Genomic DNA, 21,844 nt, shown 5'->3' with positions numbered 1-21,844 from the left:
AATACAGTGCTGAGAAACAAAGTGGGCCTCAACTCTCATAGAACTTACTTCCGATGGACAGAGAAGGGAAAAACATTTAACAAGCACATGCTTGAGAGGGAAATGACTGCAATGAAGAAAAATGACACAGAGTAAGGGAAGAGAAAGCGCTTGCTTTAGATAATCAGGAAAGGTCTCCCTGATAAAGGTGCTTCTAGTAGAAACTCCAAGTGAGGGAGGGAGACCTGAGGTTAAGAGCATTCCAGGAAGGTGCAAAGTAATGGTGACAGCCACAGGGAGAGCGCGTGGTGGCTGGAGGCTAAACCTCACAGGGCTTACAGGACATGCAGTCCACTACTCGCACCTCAACCAACAAAAACTGACCCTGGCATTCTGCATCCCCTCTGGTGACGTTCCTTGCCGCCGACCAGCATGACAACTGGGTGCTCTCGTGCTGAGAGCACTGTCTGGTCTCTTCTTGCTGCTGCTGCTGCTGTCTGTGCAAGTATCCCCCGAGCTTCTCAGTCTTCCACAGCTCGCTCAGGGTGAACTCCATTTCACCTTCTTTGGTTTTCCTCTGAATCAAGCCTAGTAAATGCTGTGGTCCTATTTCCCCCTTCTTCAAAACATTTCATAGCCATTTCTGCTGCAGTTCCCAAAAGATCCTAATAAATCTCCCTGCAATCTGCCAGGCAGCGTTCTCCTCCTGTAATAGCAGCAGAAGCTATCTGACTTCTTAAGCAGAATTTTCCTCCCTAAAAAGCAATATACTGACTTCTTACAAAATTATGCCCATTTTTTTTCCTGTTATTCTAAAGCTTCACTGCTATGTGTCCCTGTAATTATTTCATTTCAAAGAAAAATACCTTTGTTTAAGCAAACCTAATATATGGACTTATGAATTTACTCAAGAGATAAACTGGGCATGACTTTGGTTATAAAAAGGATTTTTCACTTTAGAAAATGATTCATAATAGCATTACTATAAATGGCAAGCTCTCTTATTTCAGCCTAAATTTAGGAGTCAATTCTCACGCAATCTTTGAGGACACAGCATGAGGTCAGGTGACGTATATCTGTACCATGAGATCTTCTTTCCAAGAGCCAGGCTTGGATTCCCATCATTTATTCTTGGGAATATTATATTTAACCACCACCAATTTGGAAACCTATAACCTTCAAGGGTTGATGTGTAATCACTCTATTGTGAAAGGCTGTAATTCCTAAAATGTATGCCTGAACTCCAAACAAAATGTCTAAAAGTTTAGTAACTATAGGGGCGCCTGGGTGGCACAGTTGGTTAAGCGTCCAACTTCAGCCAGGTCACGATCTCGCGGTCCGTGAATTCGAGCCCCGCGTCAGGCTCTGGGCTGATGGCTCAGAGCCTGGAGCCTGTTTCCGATTCTGTGTCTCCCTCTCTCTCTGCCCCTCCCCCGTTCATGCTCTGTCTCTCTCTGTCCCCAAAAAAATAAATAAACGTTGAAAAAAAAAAAATTAAAAAAAAAAAATAAAAGTTTAGTAACTATAAACCCACCAAACCAACCAATCTCCTCCTCCCTCTTGGCTGAGATTCCAGACTTATAATTGCTCAGGTAGCCAACCCATATGTTTCCATTTTTCTTATGCATATTACCGTGCCAAATCACTTACACTGTTCGCTGCCACTTCTTACAGAACTCTTCTTGGACTTTTTCTATGCTCACACTGTCTGATCATCAATTTGCATGTCAGTTCCTTTTAATTGGATTCTATCCAACCAGAATTACAGCTGCCTCTCTCTATGAAAGAATAAAGTGATTTTTTCCTTCAACAATGCCAGGGTTCCTACCAGGGAATCAAACTGTCACTCCACTTGCTATTAATTATCCTGAGCTACGCCACTGTTTCCCTTCCTTCATAAAGCCCTGAACCATATTCCTTCCCCCTGTGATTAACAGCAGTCATGATGATGATGCCTTACATCCAATGAACCAACACAGGAGGGAAATCCGGGCATCAGGCATAGATGACAAGCAATGACAAGAATACTTTAAACAGAACATTTAACTAAAAGCAAAATCTCTTCTACAAAATAAATGAATTTTGAGGTTAAAGGCTTGCCTTATACATTTCTAGGGCAAAAGATCCCTCAACTTCCCATGGCAGTCCTCTGCACTATCTCAATCCATGAGGTTAAGACAGGTTTCCTGACACCTAAATCTCTTTAGCCACAATATAAGCCTGTGATCTCTTGTTTCCGTGGTGATGGCAAAGATCTTACCAGCCTCCTCTGTATGACAATTCCCCAGGCATTTAAAGGCTCCTATTAAATCATCCTTCAGTCAGTCCCCACTGCCTCGTGCTATATCATACTAAGGAGAGTGACCAGGATGGAAAAAAGTCTCAAAACAGTTTCAAGTGAGACCCAGTTGAAGATAGTGAGAATTTTTAGTCTGAATACTTGGGGGATACGATAGCAGTCTTTAAAAACAAATCTCAAGGGCTTCAAGTATGAAAGAGGAAATTAGATTTATTTAATATGACCCCCAGAGAGTAAAACAAGAAAGAACCAATAGGTTCTATTGCAAAAAGACAGACTTCCCCTCAATATAAAGCAGGAACTTCCTACCAGGAAAATGGAGCTGTTCACAGACAACATCATCTGCCAAACCAGGCCATCCCATGTCGGCAAAGGTGGGACACTCATGTAGAAGAGACACAACAGGGCATCTTCAAGCCAGGCCAACTAAGCGGCTTCTTTCCAACACGGAGATTCTACAAAACTAATTGATCATTACATGTTTAGGTGGTTGGGGTTTTATCCCAATGAAGAGGTATGAGGCTTTAAGGCAATGAACGTTACGCCTCCTGCCACTACATACACAGGACACATTCACATGTTACAATCCATTATGCAAAGGACTGTAAGGGTCATTATACAATTTCACTTGACTAGAGGAATCAGCAAAATTGGAAAAACTCGGCACTACTGTGGAAAGTAGAATAAAGGCTCCCCAGAGATGTCAAATTTCCTTACTTCTGTAATCTATGAATGTATCATGTTACAGGACAAAGGGGGATTAAGGTTGTAGATGGAATTAAGGATGCTGGTCAGCAAATCTTAAAATAAGGGGATTATCCTGGGGGCATGTAGGTGGCTCAGTCAGTTAAGCATTTCAGCTAAGGTCATGATCTCAAAGCTCATGAGATGGAGTCCCGCATCGGGCTCAATGCTAGGCATGAAGCCTGCTTAAGATTTTCTCTCTCCCTCCCTCTGCCTCTTTCTCTCAAAAAAAAAAAAAAAAAAAAATGTTTTTTAATAATAATAAAATGAAATAAGGGGATGATCCTGGATTGTCCAAGTGGGCCTAATATAATCTCAAAGGTTCTTAAATAGAAGAGGAGGATAAGACTATGAAGTGGGAAAAAGAGAGATGGCATCATAAGAAGGACTCAATCTGCTATTGCTGGCTCTGAAGATGAAGGAAGGGACCGCACACCACGGAATGCAAAAGCCTCTAGAAGCTGAAAAACACAGGTAACAGAACCTGCCCTCCAACCTCCAGAAGAAGCCTCCAGCCCTACTAACACCTTGATTTTAGCCTAGGGAGACTCATGTTGGACTTCTAACCTATGGAACTGCAAGATAATAAATCTGTGTTGTTTTAAGCCACTAAATTTATAGTAATTTGTTACAACAGGACACAGGAAACAAATATACCCACTAAAGATCCCAATATGCCCCCACATTCTAAGAATGGTAACGTGCTGAATAGTTTTAAAGGATAATCTTTAATATAAATTTCAATGATAATCTTTGTCTTATATGACAAATACAGATTAGTGGAAGTATATCCAGACCAACATAAACCGTTTCAACAGTTAGCCTTTAGATGCCATATCCCATGTCTGTGTGATGTACCTGGCACATAATAGGCTCCCAATAAATGGTTAGGAATTTAAATTGAAGAGTCAAAAGTTCAAATGCCACCTTTCGCCTCCCTTGTTAGCAGGGACAAAAAGACTCTCCTCCTACCCAGTATGTCTCTCTTATTTACTCACACCCAAAGATTAAAACAGTGGATGAGGTCTATCCAACTGCCCTGTAATTAGCAAAATAAGATATGTACGTATGTATGAGAGAGACAGAGAGCCTCTCAATCATCTTCATTTCCTCCTTCAAGAAGGAATCACTCCAGATTACACTCAAAAAGACCTACTTCCTTCCCAAAGCACAAATTCTACACACTGCTGGAGGTGCATGGTTTCCCTGATGCTGGAAAACCCGAAGCAAAGTACATCTAAAATCACTGCTTTTCCCTTTTATTCTGCTCCCTTCCATCCCTTCCTTGTGGTCTCCATCCTCACACAGTCCAGAACATTGTCCACTTCTCTGTCCCATTTCCTCTAAGAGTTAGGGCCATGCATGGCTCTATGCCCACCCAAGAGAGAGCAGCTAAAACACTATAAAGTTTCCCTAATGTGCCACAAACACAGAGCTCATCAGGCCAACTCCTCCCCTACACTCTCTGGTGCCCACACCCAGGGAACTGGTGGCAAATGCCACCCAGGAATGTTTTGCCAGCCAGAGCCAGGCAGCCACCCATAGCCTCTGCCCACCAACACCTGCTTATTTTAGTGGCTAGGATTCTCTAAAACTGCTTATACCTGGCCCCGTAGAGGTATGCATAGCCAAACAGTCTCCTGCTGCCACATTATAAATCAAAGAAAGGCCCATTCAATTCCATTTAGATATAAGCCTGAGTATGTCCTTCCTTGGGAAAAGACTTGGGAAACAAACATTTAAACCAGAGACTATGTAGTTGTGGGAGAGGAAGACTTTTAAAGCAGTGAAACTTTTACACACACACATTTTCTATTTGAAAACCTGTATGTTCCAAAGAGCTTTAAATTAGAACTTCAGAAATGAAGTGTCCATCTTATCACTGACAGAAGTCTCTCTTATTTTAAAACTCAAGAAAACTGAACCCCACGGTCCCCAAGACTAGCAGAGAGGTTTTTAGGGATCATTCACCTACAGGATCTCCTAACAGACATGCTCTCTGACCACCTGACAAACAAGTGTAGTGGCTACAAATGTGTACTCTAGGGCCAGACTGCCTAGATTCCTCTCCCGCCTCCATCACCTACTGGAAAAATTCCTGATTTTGCTCTGTCTTTCATTTTGCTCACTCACAAAATGGAATGATCACAGTATGTATACCTCACAAGGTTGTTAAGATCAGACCAGTTCATATACATCAATCATTTAGAATAGTGTTTGGCAGAAGGTAACTCCACTAGTGTATGTGAGCAATCACCACCCGCATCTGTCCCGCACAGGAAGTTCTCCTAACAGTCCCACTGGGCACAGCATCATCTCTGGTCAACAGCCACCTCAGCTCTAACACCGACCCTTCACCTCTCCATTCTGACTGCCTACGCTCAACGGACATAATCGGCTCAGTGGGAAGGGCTAGGAATCTGGATTCCGATGGAAACAGAATGCATTTCAGGAAGAGCTCACTGAGAAGATGTTTCTCCAAGGAAACCAAGTAACCGACTGTTTCTTTCCCTTTCTGTGAACTGATGATCCCTGAGGAATCCTTCCGCTACAGCACTCCACCAGCCTGTGAATTCTGTTCCCAACCTAAAATATGTCCTCAACTGCTTTCTGGGTAAGAAACACTGACAGTGTTTCACAAACTACCAGTGGCCTCTCAATATAAGCAGCATAAAAAGTGGTCAGCTCTTCAGCCATTTAAAATCCTTCTTTTAACCACAGTTGGAATTATATGGTATCACTGTTTTTGGCTTATGCCTCAAGAGAAATTATATAAGCCAAAGAGTTAAATCCAAGCAGGGTAACCTAGGTAGTCAATAATCTCCTATGGCAGATTTGACTCCAAATTTCATTTGGCTTCCTCTTTGGAAAACTTTAGAAAGTTTGCCTTTGGAAAACTTAAGCAATACTGAAGGCTAACACCAGAGAAGTTATTAATAGAAGGATGTAATATAAACATGAAAAGCACCAAAGAGAAGTCTCTGAATCTTATGAATGAAAGCTATGTAAAAAGAATAATTATAAAATATATATGTGACAAGTATGCTGAACACTACAAGATGTTGATGAAAAGAAATCAAAAAAGATCAATATAAGTAGAGGGACATAACTATGATCATAAATTTGAAGACCCAATATGGTAAACAATGCTCCCAAAACTCATCTACAGCTTTAATACAATTTCAATCAAAATCCCAGGAGGATATTCAGATAATAAGCAAGATGATTCTAAAATCTACATGGTGGGGTACTGGGGATGGGGCCGGGGGTCAGTCGGTTAAGTGTTTGACTCTTGATTTTGGCTCAGGTCATGATCTCAAGGTTCATGGGCTCAAGCCCCACATGACAGCACAGAGCCTGCTTGTGATTCTCTCTCTCCCTCTGCCCCTCTCCCCAGCTGGTTCTCTCTGTCTCTCAAAATAAACGAATAAACGTTTTTAAAAAAAAAAAAATGAAATTTACATGGAAAGGCAAAGGCGCTAGGTAGTACAAACAATGTAGACAAATGGTGAAGTTGGAAGACTTACTATTCGATTTTAAGACAATATAAACCTACAATAAGCAAGACAGTATGATTATTGAAGAAGGGATAAGCATAAAACTATTGGAATAGAATAGGGAATCTTAAATAGACCCACACATACAGAAACATCAAATTTTGACAAAAGTACAAAGGCAATTCAATGGAGAAAAGATAGTCTTTTAAACAAATGATGTGGAAACAACTGAATATCCATATAAAAAAAATCAATTTCATCCATACCTCACATCATACTAAAATTAATTCAAAATTAATCACAGACCTAAATGTAAAATCTAACACCACAAAACTTCTGGAAAAAATCTTTGTGACTTTGGTTAGGCAAAGATTTCTTAACTAAGACACCAGAAATATAATCCATAAAATAACAAACTGGTATTTATACTTCACCAAAATTAAAACTTCTGCCCTTCAAAAGACATTCTTAATGGGAACGGAAAGACAAACCTGTAAGATGGTAAAATATATTTGCAAATCATACATTTGATAAAAGAATTCAGAATACACAAAGAATTTTTGAAATTCAGTAAGAAAACAACCTTTCCAAAAAAAAGGACAAAAAATTTAAGCATAGCCTTCTCAAAGGAAGCTATATGGACAAAAGTACATGAAGAGACAGTTAACATCACTAGCCGTTAGGGAAATACAAACTTAAACCACAGTGAGGTTCTATTACGTGCCTATGAGAATGGCTAAAATTTTTAAAATATTTATCATGCCAACTGTTAGCAAGAATATGAAGGAACTAGAACTCTCATTCACTGTTGGCAGGAATGTAAAATGATACAAAGACTTTATAAAACTGTTTGGCAGTTTCTTATAAATTTAAACATATTCCTGTCATATGACACAGACATTCCATTCCCAGGGATTTACCTAGGAGAAATGAAAGTAGAGGTCCATACAAAGGCTTGTATGCCAATATTCATGGCATATTCACATGCCAGTATTCATAGTTTTATTTATAATGGCAGAAAATGGAAATGCCCGAAAAGAGATGAGTGGATAAACAAACTTTAATATATCCAACCAACAGAAGAATATTAAGCAATAAAAAGGAAACTATCAATACATGCTATTACATGGATGAATCTCAAAATAATTATGCTGAGTGAAAGAAGATAGACAAAAGAAAAGAGTACAAACTGTAGGAGACGCCATCTATATAAAATTATTGGATATGCCAAGTAATCTACAGTGATAAAAAAAAAAAAAAAAAACAGATCAGGACAAAGAGCAGAAAGAGGGAGGAGGGAAGTATTACAAAAAGGCAAGAGGAAACTTTTGAGGGTGCTGAATATGTTCATTACCCTAACTGTGGGATGCTTTCACGAGTATATACTAGGTCAAAACTTAACGCGTCACACACTTCATTTGAAGTTTATTGTGTGTCAATGACATTTTAATTTTTTTAAAAAGGAATTCAGAGGGGAAAAGTAAAATAAAAGGCAAAATAAAAAGCATAATTATCTGCTCATGTCCTAACACTTTATACTCAAATGGAGGAATACACAATATAGATCAGGAAGTGCCACAATGAGGGAAGCATGGGGCGCTATGGGGCACAAAGGAGGGGAATTACTCTGAATTGGGAGGCTGAATACGACTTTACGCAGTAAAGCATACCAAAGCGGACATCTGAGCTATGAGTAAGACTAATTAGACTCATTAGACCTACAAGTAAAACTGCTTAGAAATTCCATGTTTATTCTTTGTTTCTTTTTAAGCCAAGCTCATCTTATTGTAACGTCTCATTTCATGTGCATTATTTCATGATGATTATGTTGTATTTTAACTATAAAACACCACACATAATGCATACAACATATTACATACAGATGTACACTTTGGAGATAGTCATTACCTCAGAACCAGTAATCTTATCTCATAGGACTTCAGCAAAGACTGGTTTTATTTTGTTCTGTACATGGGAAAATTGTAAAACTCAAAGGAACCAAGCTAATAATCTGGTTGGTTTTTTTCTCCTGTATTTCTACAAGACTAGAAATAAATTATGGAAAACTTGTTACAAAGGAAGCACAGAAAGTACCTGTATAAATGAATTTAAAGCAAGTGTCCTCAGACTCACGAGCCTTTAAATTTATTTCATACTAATATATTATAGGTTTAACACAGATATATCTAGAGAGCCATAAATAAATAGTGTATCTCTAATAATTCTAATTTTTTGTACAATAAAAATAATTTTATCATTAATCACAACCTTAAAATAACTCTGGTAAGAAGTACATTTATAAGACTCAATCCTTTCACTATTCCTCAAAACCAAGTAATAATCACAAAACACTTGCCCTTTTCTCTTTTTCTCTGATTTTAACATGCTATGAAGCCTTCCTCCCGCCCAGCTCTAAATGCTAAGCTCATTTTTAACCATCATTTTCATGTTAATTGCATGGGGGGGCGGGGGAGGGCACTAACAGGCAAGGCAAAGGGATGGAATCACAAAACTAAATGGTCCATTTTCCTTTGAGTGCTGAATGTATTTCAAAATAAAATACACGAGAAAAGCCCAACTTCACTTTAAGTACTGATTTTCACCTGTCCAATAAATGACTCATTTGTCCCATGGTCTCAGTCACCATGCCATTTTGGTGTTAAGGAACAAAGAAACAGTCCAAAATGGTCAACAGGAGAAAGGAAAGAATAGAAGCCATGCAGCATGCAAAGGAAACTGTGAAGAACTGTATCTGCCATCAAGACCAGCCCTGACCATCACAGCTTCTCCCATGGGCCAGACCAAATCTCACTGTGCCATCGTGGGCGTGCAGTTTAACAACTTCTACACGCTGTACGCAGTTCAGAAACAGACATTAAACCACATCTTGTACCTGGCGGCATTTCTTCCAAACTTCCCTTTCAACAACCAGATAAAAAAATTTGATCACAGCAATGGAGATGTCACTGTCAGAGTCAAGAAACCTTCTTAAAAGATAAGGCAATGCTTTATAAAAAGGACTTTCAGCTAGAGACTGTAATTTGGACGTTTGGATTTTTGTCTCCTGTATATACAGTAGTATATAATCAGGAATTCACACTCCCGAACTTTAGCACTTGCCTAAAAATCTGTTACCATGATGAGCACCGAGTCATGTATAGAACTGTTGAATCGTTACATTGTACACCTGAAACTAACATAACACTATGTTAATTATACTTCAATTAAAAAACAAAAACAAACCTATAGTTGCTTTTACTTATGGAGTAACAATAAATACTCAAAGGTCTAAGACATGACCTATGATGTACGTCCCGTACACACCACTTGGCTCTCCTTACAGAATATTAAGGTGGCAGTCAGTCTACTACATCCCAAAGAGCCCAGCCAAAAGCCTCATTCTCAGTTTCTTTAATTGTCAAATACATTCTATAACTAGAACATACAATCAGTAACACGCTTAATTACAACAGTGGGCATTTTAATTGCTTTTGGAAAACTAGCCAACAACCTGTTGTATACAACTTCAAAAGGATGCACTCTCATGAGCTAATTAAGATCTAAACCCTAACAAACTGTAGCTCTCACAGTGATACTCACTTGCAAGCTGCATTACAAGTAAGGTATATAAAAGGATAATTTAGAAATTACTTATGGGAATTAGGGGACTTATTTAACTCAATTTTGCTTTGGATCTTCCCATAATTTAGAGGGCTGGCCTTCAAGAAGACAAAGTCCCCCGGCTGGGAAAGTCAGAATCATTTGCTTTGTCTAAGTCATTTCAGATCATTCCATATTTGGGTTTATTTAGCTGCCTTGGAAAAGTTTTGGCATTTTTTGAAGAAAATTTTATTTTTTTTACGTTGATTTGTTTTTGAGAGACAGAGAAAAAGTGCATGCGTGAGCGGGGGAGGAGCAGAGAGAGAGAATCTCAAACAGGCTCCACAGTGTCAGCACAGAGCCCCAAATGGGGCTTGAACTCACGAACTGTGAGATCATGACCTGAGCCAAAATCAAGAGTCAGACACTTAACCAACTGAGCCACCCAGGTTCCCCTAAGAAAAGTTTAAAGAGAGCCAACTAGAAAAAGGAGTAAGACATTTTGTGTGATGTTTCTGAAACAATGAGTCAATGGACACAGCTCAAAAGGTACCAGTAAAGTTTTCTAAGAAACAGGAGAGCATTTTGCATCATTTCTCCTTTGCCCCAGACCTCTCACTTAATAAAGTTTAGAGCTCTGGCTTATTTTATTAAAAGGACAAAACCCTCATCATGAAAAGATTCAACAGAAAGAAAAATGTCTGGTTTTGCCCTTTCCTCTCTGAGTCAGCACATGCTTGCAGCAAACTCGGAGAACAAAAGTACCTCCTTACCTGCAATGATGAGATGATTCTGATTCACCATCTTTAGGAAGACCACTCTCATGGGCGAAAACTTTTCCAAACCATCAGAATGGCCATGTGGGCCTGATTCAACACCAAGAATGAGAAGTTACAGTAAAAACATTATGGAGTGAAAATTTCTGGTTGTACTGAAGAACACCTTAATAACCCACTGTTACCCTCCATTAGGCTAACTCATTCTTCTGATATCAAATTTAACTCCACCTGGGGCACTTGGGTAACTCCGTGGGTTAAGCGTCCGACTCTTGATTTCAGCTCAGATCATGACCTCACAGTTGTGAGATGGAGCCCCATGTCAGGCTCTGCACTGGGTGTGGAGCCTGCTTAAGACTCTCTCTCTCCCTCTGCCCCTCCCTTGCTCGTGCTCAAGCTCTCACGCTCTCTCTCAAAAAAAAAAAAAAAAAAATTAACTCCACCTGGACAGCACAATGATTTACACATGGCACCTACATAAAGCCCCTGCCTGTAATTCACACCAACTAATTTAAGTCCAATGAGCTATATGACCCTATTCCTGAAAAAAGGCACAAGAACTTCAGTCTGGTTTCATTGGCATCAGCGCCACCAAAGAGGAAGAAAGGTTTCTAAACTTTTCCTCTCTGCCCTTAAGCCAATTCTTCCAAGGTAGTCTAAACCCAGCCACTGGCTAGCCTTGTGCAATCCTGCTAAGTCTGCTCCTTTGCAATAATCTCCATAGCAATGGGCTCTGTGACCTAACCCACAGCCAAGGAAGCAAGGTACTTCAGACACAAACACCCAACCAGGGAGCAAGGACATCAGCTGAGGCATCAGGGATGTCTGAGCTACTTTTGGAGGCTCTGATAAACAAGCAGGTAACACCCCTCCCTCAGCTTCAACAAAAATGTGTATTTCTTTGTAGCAATAAGTGGAAGGAATTCAATGTGGGACTGGTTGTAGGTCAGAGATCCAATTTTCTCAAAGCATTCTCAATAAGCAACCAAATTCCACAACCTTCAAAAACACCCACAACATAAAGGGTCCTAAATCAAAATTCAATTAAAAAAAGCCACAAAAACATGCTTTTTTTCATTATCATATATTATTTATTCCCTAAGAGGAAACACAGGAAGGATGCAAACTGCAACCATATGATGGGTTCACAGCTCTCAACCGGATAGATCTCTCATAACAACACAGATACATTATGGGCTAGCCCTGGTTCAAATACTCCAAATACTATAGACCCAGCATTCAGCATAGTGCATGACAGGTGTCGGACATCTCTGTGTCCCTACAGAAGCCACTGCCCATTCCTCTCAAGATACAGTTCTAGATTCACTGACAACCACCACCCCTGTCCCCAAGGAACTGACATCTGGTCACTAACACCCTTCCACGTCTGAACTCCAGAAGCCCACAATCAGAATACGTTTACAATGCTTCTGAAAGATGGCCAGTGTCTTTTTGTTTCTATTGGTCATCGGTAAAAAGAGAAAAATCTCAAAAATATTTTTTCTTTCAGTCACCCATTAAGAATAAGAGTTTAAGAGAGCTAATCAGTCTGAAACCCTGGGATATTTCTCTGCTTATGTTTCTGTAGACACTAGCAAAGAGTGTATCAGACAGGGTTAGGTAAGCTAAACATCACAGTGTAGTCTCTGAGCCATCCAGACTTTACTTGAACAAACTGCACTTCCATGAAAAGATTCAAAGGATCAAACATGTCACTCAGAACTCATTCTTGGAGTCCCCTTCTGGAACCTGAGAGACAGCCTAAAAGCAAACTCCCAGAGAAGTCAGCATCCCATGACCAACAATCCCTAGCCTAGATAGAGACTCTAACCAATTTTTTTTAATAGACAAACCCATAAATACAGACAGCTGTAGATGATATGAAAAATTATGGGAAGGGCTTTAAGGCTCCCTCTATATGCCAGACGTGTACTAGATTGAAACAGTGTTTAAATGTACCAAATAAAGAAACCATTATTAGCTACATATTTCAGTTAAAAATTTTTTTTTCACAAATGGTAGCTATCATGTTCTCCCACCAAGTGGATTCTCCCTGGTAGACAGTCTAAAGTATATGGGGCACTTGGATGGCTCAGTCAGTTGAACGTTGGACTCTTTTGATTTCAGCTCAGGTCATGACTCCAGGGTCATGGAATTGAGCCTCCACGTCCGGCTCCATATTGGCTGTGGAGCCTGCTTGGGATTCATAGTCTCTCCCTCTCTCTCTCCCTCCCCCCCCCCACCCCTCTCCTCCACTCACGCACTCTCTCTCTCTCTCTCCCTCCTTCTCTAAGATAAAAATAAATTAAATTAAAAAAACTAGATCTAGAATTTAATCCCACCAGGGCAGGAACTTAGTCTGCTTTGTTCACAAATGTAGCCAGTATCCAGAATAGTGCCAGGCACATTGCATGCATGCAAACGCTGTGTGCATGCACATATCTAATGCAAATATCTTTAATCCTCACAACCACCTAGATGAAGAAACCAAAGATTAAGACATTTAAGTAGGATGCCCAAGGTCACAAAGCAGTCAAGTGGCAGCATGACATTTCTTATACCTGTATGTCCTGAGAGTAGATCCATGTATATTGGTTATTAAAACCATTAGGCTTACTGCCTAGTTTACTCAAGCAATCCTTTATTAATAGCTTTCTCTAAATTCTGTGTTGAGCTAGATACTGTGAAAGTAGTGTCTACTTCTAGCAACTATTATAAATTATGAAACCAGACAAAGAAAGCAAACTGATGGCACTACAACCTAACCCATGACTAAATCTCACATTTGTAAAAGTTACACTTCTTACTGATGAGGCAAATTTGTATAAAAGAAGCATGCAGATGAGGTCTAATAAAAGCACTAAGGAACTAATCTGTCCAACATACTGCTGATCTCTCTCTTCCTTTGAAGGAAACCGAAAAGCCCTGCTTTAACAATATAAAAAACAGTTTTTTGTTTGTTTTTTTAAAACAGTTTTAAGATGTGATAACTGATCATATTTGACAGTCAAGGAGCAAATCAGGTGCTCCCTATCAAGAAAAAGGCAAAGGAAATGAAAAAAATTCCAGGAAAAAAATATCGCAAAGACTCCAGACCTGACCTCCCAGTACCTTTTATGTTGGTTTCCTGAGAACATACCAGCCTTTGTGTACTGCTTAAAGCAGAAGCTTCAACATTCTTGCACCTTACAATATGCAAGAGATCATGTAACCAAATGAGGTAAAGTGTAATCTCATCACACAATACAACACAAACAGCTGTGAGTTCCTAGTTAAAGGACAGCAGCTCAATTCAGCTGCACACCTGCAATTATTTAATGTCTAGTTAAGCTTGTCTCCATTTAATAAATTACTTGATAATCACAAAGAGAAAGGGAAGAAAAGACATAAGCCACAACTGAGAACTGGAGACAAGGGTAGGAATTAACAAACAAGGATAAAGAAAAACCCCTCACAAAAGGTCTGGGGAACAACAACGTAGCTGGGACGCACAAATTCCATAATTCAAGGTGACACATGTTTTCTCAGCTTCTGCTTCTGTGCCACACAGGCTGTCAGCCACGGGAGAGGGCTGCCCCCTACCCTCAGTGTGCTCACCAAGTCCCTGAGCTACTTCTAGGAAGAAGGGCTGAAATTCAGATAAGGATAGAGTTCTCACTTTTCCAGGCAACTAAAAAAGCTGGATTATCAATTTCCCTTTCCACTTAATATAAGAATAGACACTTCCCCAGCCTTCCAACACACAGCCAGCTTTCATCTGCCCGGGAAACCAGAACAGAATGTGCCAGGACAATACACATCTAGAGGCAATATCAAAATCTCATTTTCACCAATGGATTCAGCCATTCCCCCCACCAGCTATTTCCCGAAATTCACCCAAAATAAATGTATTTTTCTTCTATCTTTGCTTCTCCTCCCAACAGCCCTCTGGTAAAACACAATTGCCAGAAGGAAGAAAACAAAAGGAAAAGGCAGAAAGGGGAGGGGTTAAGTAGAGGAACTTCCATAATACACTGCCAGGGACTAAAATATGTTCCCCCAAAATTTCTATGTTGGAGTCCTAACTCTTAGTACTTCCAAACATGACCATATTTGGAGATATGGTCTTTTAAAAAGGTAATTAAAATGAGTTCTTTAGATTGGGCCTTAATACTACAGGTGACCCTTAAACAACACAGGTTTGAACTGTGAAGGTCCACTTAAATATAGTACCAAAAATGTGTTTTCCTTATGACTTTCTTAATAACTATTTGCTCTAGCTTACTTTATTGTAATACTACAGTATATAATACATATAACATACAAAACACGTGTCAACTGGTTGTTGTTATCAGTAAGGCTTCCAGTCAACAGTATGCTATGAGTAGTTAAGTTTTGGAGGGAGTCAAACTTATACATGCAATTTCCAAAGGTCATCTGTAACTAGTGTCCTTTTAAGAAGAGGACACTTGGACACAACGTGCACTGCACACACAGTAAAAGACCAAGCGAGGACACAGCAAGCAAGAAGGCAGCCATCTGCAAGCCAAGGAGATCGGCCTCCGGAGAAAACAACCCCACCAATATCTTGGTCTGGGACTTCTAGCCTCCAGAATGTGAGATAATAAATTTATTATGTTTAAGCCACCCAGTCTCTGGTACTTTGTTATGGCAGCACTAGCAAACTAATACAGCTACAAATCAGACAATCAACTCTGAAGAAATAAGTAACTTGCCATAAGTAGGCCCATTCCAAATTCTTCTGATATTCCATTTGGACCCAAATAAAAACACCAACAACTTTGTTGGCGTTTGATCCTTGCTTGTTGGACTATCCCTGGCTACAATCTGATATGGCTAAAATAACATGCATTCTTTCCACACAGCAATTTCTGAAGCCTTAAACTTGGCCAAGGACACTCTACTCAAATCACAAAAGGAGTCAGACACTGATGATGACCATCCATCCATGCATTCATTCTATTAGGCACCTACTATTTGCAGGGGAAATGGGAAAAAAAAAAAATTAAGATTTGGGACCAGCTCCTCCTAGTAGTACTAGATGGTACTACTGCTAAGGATGTTATCAGGCTCAACTGAGACAGACACCAAGATCTGTGGAAGCACCTTGTTAGGAATGCCTAACACCTAAGTTTCCAAGTCTAAGAAGACAGAAGAGGAAGACATTTTAGGCACAGAAAACATATAAGCAAAAGGCACAGAAACATAAAAGCGGGGACCAGAAGCGAGACTATCAAAATCGTCAAGCTCTAACACAAGGTGCATGACCTTGAACAAATGACAAAAGTCTCTGGTGTTGAATTTAATGATGGCATCAGACAATGCTCGCCAAACACTTAGAATGGCGCCTACCAATGTAAGGCTACTATTGGTGATATTTTGTTTGTACTGGAAATAGCAGATAGGTCTGTGGGCTGGATGGACCCAGGGATGAGTAAGCCTAAAAATGAGGCTGAAACAGTATTTTGGAGGCAGACTATAAAGAGTCTTCTATGGCACACTACGGAGTTGGGAAAAACAGTTCGTCCTACAGACAACAGGAAGCCTCTGGAGGTTTCCTTAGACTTTAGCTGGAACATACAGAGTTTGGGATTTCTGATAGAAGTCTCTAGTGGTCGTGGCACAGTGGACAGCTGGGGGAGAGAGAATGAAGTCAGCTAACAAGTCAGTGCAAGTTGCCGGACAGGAGAAAAAGGAGACAAAGGAGAGGATAGAGTCAAAAGGTACATTTCAGAAGTACAACAGCCAGGACATAGTGACCTCCCAAGATGAAACTTGTTTCAAAAGGAAAATGACAAAGGATTTAATTAAGTTGGCTAGCCAGGTTACTATTTCACACTGTAGAAACACTGTCCTACTTAATTAACTAATTTATATTCTGATGCACTTACACACATGCATACCAAGAAAAAAAAGAAAAGAAAAAAAGCTAGCAAAACATGACCAAACACACCAGCCCTCCTGACCAATAAACACTCTCTTTAAAGAGCCAAACAACTGCAAAGAGCCTTTATTTTTAGCATTTAACATCTCTGATATTTACTAAAGTTTATAGTTCCTCTTCCTTGGGAGTTATTTTATTGTTTAAGCGGACTGTATTAATATTCGAACTTCCACCCTGACCAAACCAGCAGATGAGAGCAAACAGTTTCCTCTGACTCTTCAACCTGCTGCTATTTTCATACCTAACCTACTCTAAAAGTATAATGATCAGCTCTAAATCTAGGCTTGAAGGCAGAGTACTAAAGGCCAGTACAACATTTACATTTCTCCCAGGCTGAGGCATGGAAATTCAGTGACAAATCAATTTTTTTTCTTTTACAGAGTGTGGGCATGCAGGTTTTTGAGAAGAGGCAACACAGGTGAGAGAAGACCCAGAAGCAGATGGTGGGGATGTCCTTCCAGGAGTCATCTTCATTACCCTGGCAATCTTTAAAGTATTTATCGAGTCAATAAAGCAGTCAAGTGATGGTGGCATGCTGAACAGGTTTCAGACAGGCTACAGGCAGTAATACACTGCTATGGCCATTCGCTGGCCCAAGTCAGGCCACCGGTCAGGCTTGCAAAGAAGCGACAGACCACAAATTAGAATTACACAGAAGTTGTACACTGATGTAATGCACACCTCTTGCCCCTGCACACCCCCACAGAAACACATTTATCCTCCACACGGTCCCAGGCCTTCTGGGTGCCTCTGCTCCTGGCCTTTCACACTATCTTTACACTAATTATTTGTAGACAATCCTGTCTCTTCATCTAGACTGTCTGCTCCCGGAGAGGTATGATCCACACTAGAGTCCACCTTTGTATTGTGCCTACAAAACAAGAATTCAGTACCTATTTCGTGAACAGCAGGTTAATCCCGGCAGCATAGAACCCTAAGGAGGAGATGGAAAGCCTCTAGACTACAGCAATGCTTCCATAAATTAACATGCAGACAAATGACCTAAGGATCTCGCTAAAATACACATTCTTGAATACCACCCCCTGGAGATTACAACTCAGCAGTTCTGGGGTAGGGTTCCCAAATCTTCATTTCTAGCAAGACCTCAAGGAGACTGATGTTGCCGGTCCACTCCGGCTGTGCCTAGAATAACCTCCCACCTGAAGCAGAAGTCACCCCAAGTGCAATTCTGAGAGGAATACCATGGGGTAGCTTCTGCACCCCTCCCTCCACTCCCAGGAGAAAAGGTGACACACCCCAAGGCCACCCAGTCTGCTTCAGGTCCTAGAACTGCTAAAGACGTTCTCCCTTATATACCAAGTTCCCCGGAGTTCAAACGCCTGCCCTGGAGACACTATCGATGTGCCCACAAAGGTCTCTCACTGACTTTTTTTCAAATCACTCACTCACTTTCCTTCCTTGTCTCCCTGCCTTTGCCTCTTTCTCTTTGCCCTTGCACAACTGGAACCACATCTGAATACTAAACTACAGCCCTTTTATTTGTGCTCTTAGGAAAATATCCCAGGAAAACCGCATGCTTCTCAAGTTACAGGTCCTCCCCTCTCTGAATTTATCTACTTTTCCCATAATAAACCCCCTCCATGCCAGCAATTAATCAGCCCCCAAAGACCACCCAGGAACAGCCAAGGAGAACCCTGCCCTCTCCATAAAGCTGCCTGCCAGCACCATGCGCGTCCCCGAGTCCCTTGCGAGCACAGCAGTGCCTTCATTAGTCACACAAAGAGGTGGGCCAACCTCAGGCTTCCTTCTAGCTCTGCTGCCCTAGAAGAGTATGACCTAAACCCAGGGACACCTGGGAACCATTCCAGATTCTTCCTTTGTTGACACTCTCTTCTTAGAGAGCATCTGGAGAGTCAATGTCAGGAGGCCTGGAGTCAAATCCCAACTCCACCTGCAAGGAGGTCTGTGATGGTGAGCTCATCAGATAAGGCATTTGACCCTCCATTTCCTCAACTATAAACTGAGGATAATCATATCTCAGAGCTACTTTGTGAGATTTCATTGAGGTAAATGACATTTGTAAAATTCCCAAACTGCAAGACATGACAGAAATGTTAATTATCGTCTCGCACTGCCAGGTACTCAAATACTGGCTGCATGTATGACATCCCTGTCTGCAGGCTACATTCCTCACAAGGTAAACGAAGTCAAATTCCACACAACGATGGTCTCTGAAATCACTGCTCTCCACTACTGTTGAGCCACTATTTATTTATTGGCAACTCATCAGGCTCCAGGCCTGTGCTAAGCACTTCACACGTGTTATCACATCCCGTCCTCATTACCACCTCAATGAGGCAGGTGCTATCATGATCCCCATTTTACAAATGGGGAGAGTAAAGCACAAAACAGTTAAGTAATGTGTTCAAGGTGACACAGCTAGCAGTGGCAAAGAAGGAATCTGAAGCCAGGAGGTCTTATTCTAGAGCCAGTGCCCCTAACTTCCAGGGGAGGCCGACCCCTGCGGGACACAAAGATCCACGCGTGTCTCCGCATGGGAACGGCACCGGCACCTCTGCCCCCACGTTTTAGCTCTGTACTCGGAGAACTCGTTCACAGGACAAAATGACAGCATGATGCTCCAGAAAAATTACAGCTATTCATTCTCCCAATTAGCATGTGATGAAGAGAAGGGGGAAATCACCAACTATTTAATGTGCTTGAAACCTGGTCTATGAAAGATTCAGTCATTTGAAAACCACATTTATAACTGGAAGTAAATCTCAAGAAATATAAACTCGAGGCAAGGTTTTCACTTCAATAACCCTTGTAGTTAATAAGTTTCGCAAGTAAAAGAAGAATATCGGAGGACAGGCTCTACGTTGTATGCCCCAACAATGTAAGCTAGTCAGAGGCTCGGAGGAACCTCCCACATCTGTAACTAGAACATCCCCTGAGGCAGCTTAAGAATCATAAATTGGATCTGCATCCTTCTTTGGGATGACATACCTGTGACAAGCCCAGAATTCCAGGAGACCTGGACCTCTTTACACCACCTAACTTAATTAACAGAGCTAATGACAGCAAAATGGGTAAAAAGAAACAGTAAATCTTTGCAACTTTTCTGTAAGTCTAAAAATACTCCAAAATAGACCAGTTATTTTAAAACATACAAAAAATAACAAAAAGCCAACAGAAAAACAAGCAAAGAATATGACCAGACCGTTCACAAAGAGAAAATACGATCAGATCTAGGATATAGTAAGAGATGCTCAACATTATTAATAAGAAATGCAAACTGAAACCACTATGAGATACAATTTTTCTCTTATCAGATTGGCAAAAATTCAAAAGTTTAACCACAAATCTTGTTGCCAAGGCTTGGGGAAATCCCTACTCTTAAACAGGAATATAAATTGGTACAACCAATACAAATTCGTACAGAGGATTTGGGCAGTAACTATCAAAATGACAAATGCACATATACTTTGACTAACAATTTCACTCCTGGGAGTTTATCCTACAGATGTATACATACACATGGATGAAATGCCATATAATCAAAATTATTCAAAGCAGCATCATTTGTAAGAGTGAAGAACTAGACATAACCCAAGGTCATTACATATGAACCGATTAAATATGAAAGAGTACAACCATATAATGGACTATTGGGCAGCTTTAAAGACAATTAATTAGGTAGCTCTCTCCATACTGAGATGGAATGATCTCCAAGATATACTGATAATCACAAAAAAGCAAGATGCGGAATGATGTTTATGGTATCGCTGTGTAATACACATTCAAGTATATTTCTATTTGCTTTCAGAAATTATGGAGGATACATAAGAAACCAATAAAACAGTTATGGGAAGCTGAAGAATAGGGTATATGGGTCCAGGGATGGGAATGAGACATCTCTCTATAAAATTTTTATATGGTTTTGATCTTTGAATCATATGACTGTATCACCTACTCAAAAAATAAGCAAAAAAGAAAAACGGACAAAAACACCCATTAATCCCACAATTTATAGAGTCAATCTTTGCTTTTACCTCTACGTGGATTATATTATTCACGGATTATCAGGGACCATTCTCCAAGTTCTATTTCTATTGCTTCCAACATCATGCCTCACATTGCATATAATCTTAGGAGATGCACACAAATTTAATCTTAACCAACAAGAGTATAATCAAAAGCAGTAAAATGGGAACGTGAAAATGTAAACATAAAAAAACTAACATAGTCAAAGACACCTACAATGCTGAGAAAACCATTTTACCTCCTATGTTATCTGTGCCACTCTGCTTCCCTATGACACATATCTACCCCAAATCCAAAACCTCTCTCTCCCCAAGCACAGATAGGAGAGAATTAAGCATTTTTAGAGCAAGTAAGAACTCAAAACTTATTTGTAAGCAAATCTGAGCCCAAAATCATGAATTAAAATCTCAAAACAAAATTTATTAACAACAAAGTGGTTCTGGCTGTCTTTAGTTATTTGACACGTTGGCAGGTGCTGATCAGAACGGACTCAGCAACAGCATGCCTGGGTGACTCCATGGGTTAAGCGTCTGACCTCAGCTCAGGTCATGATCCCATGGTTCATTGAGTTTGAGCCCTGCACCAAGCTCTGTGCTGTCAGCTTCATATCCTCTGTCCCCCTCCCTCTCTGCCCCTGCCTCACTTGCACTCTCTCTTTCTCTCAAAATAAATAAATAAACTTTAAAATAAATAAATAGTTAAAAAAAAAAAAAAAAAAGAACTGACTCAGCAATACGTCACCTCCCGTGGGATCTCACATTGTGTCGACTCCAAAACTTTGTGTGCTACAAGGCCATTACAGCAGTCCACAGAGCATGTGTGGTGTCTTAACAGGAGTAGCCAAAATGAGGAGGCCAGCCTGTGACATCACTGATCCTCCCAAGAAAGGGTCCCCAAAGTCACAGATTATAACATTAGATAGTAGACAACTTCCACTTAGTAGGTAAATACTTTTTTAAAAACCCTTTGGGAGACAAGTCATTAAAGTCCAGTTCAC

At 40.4% G+C, this 21,844-nt stretch overlaps 1 protein-coding gene and 1 long non-coding RNA gene across 7 annotated transcripts in view; one reads left to right on the top strand and one right to left on the bottom strand.

Annotated features, from left to right (window-relative positions):
• Positions 1–21,844, bottom strand: part of AUTS2 (activator of transcription and developmental regulator AUTS2) — a 1,121,759-nt gene that overhangs the window by 1,005,731 nt on the left and 94,184 nt on the right. The window lies entirely within an intron of this gene.
• LOC123589407 lies at positions 8,805–20,591 on the top strand. The gene is made up of 3 exons (XR_006708310.1): positions 8,805–11,755; positions 15,307–15,490; positions 17,220–20,591. It is a non-coding gene; the product is annotated as an uncharacterized LOC123589407 (long non-coding RNA).

The sequence above is a fragment of the Leopardus geoffroyi genome, chromosome E3, assembly GCF_018350155.1.
Source record: "Leopardus geoffroyi isolate Oge1 chromosome E3, O.geoffroyi_Oge1_pat1.0, whole genome shotgun sequence".
Taxonomy (NCBI): Eukaryota; Metazoa; Chordata; class Mammalia; order Carnivora; family Felidae; genus Leopardus; species Leopardus geoffroyi.
Note: the sequence above shows the minus strand (reverse complement) of the source record. Positions and strands in the feature narration are given on the sequence as shown.